The 232-nt window shown below is 75.0% G+C and overlaps 1 protein-coding gene across 1 annotated transcript in view; it reads right to left on the bottom strand.

Annotated features, from left to right (window-relative positions):
• The window catches only part of FKTN (fukutin), a 24,445-nt gene extending 24,213 nt beyond the window's left edge, over nucleotides 1-232 (bottom strand). The window contains exon 1 of the mRNA XM_019517093.1: nucleotides 201-232. The gene's annotated coding sequence lies outside the window, so the exon portion shown is untranslated. The remainder of the gene's footprint in view (nucleotides 1-200) is intronic.

The following is a 232-nucleotide window of genomic DNA, read 5'->3' on the forward strand; positions in this document are numbered from 1 at the left end:
CCCCCCCCCCCCCCCCCCCACCTCAGCCACTGCCGCTCATCCTCCGCGGCCGCAGCCGGGCAGCCCCGGGAGGCGGCACGGAGGGCTGTACCACTGTGCCGCCCCCAAGCCCAGCCGGCGCAGCGCTGGAAAAGGGATGTGGGTTCTCCTCCCCACCGGGGCAATGGGCGGGTCTGGACTCGCGCCGCGCTTCCCGTTACCTGGGCTGCGGGCCCTACGCAGAGAGGCTTGC

The sequence above is a fragment of the Gavialis gangeticus genome, unplaced genomic scaffold, assembly GCF_001723915.1.
Source record: "Gavialis gangeticus isolate Ggan-Ray unplaced genomic scaffold, GavGan_comp1, whole genome shotgun sequence".
Classification (NCBI taxonomy): Eukaryota; Metazoa; Chordata; order Crocodylia; family Gavialidae; genus Gavialis; species Gavialis gangeticus.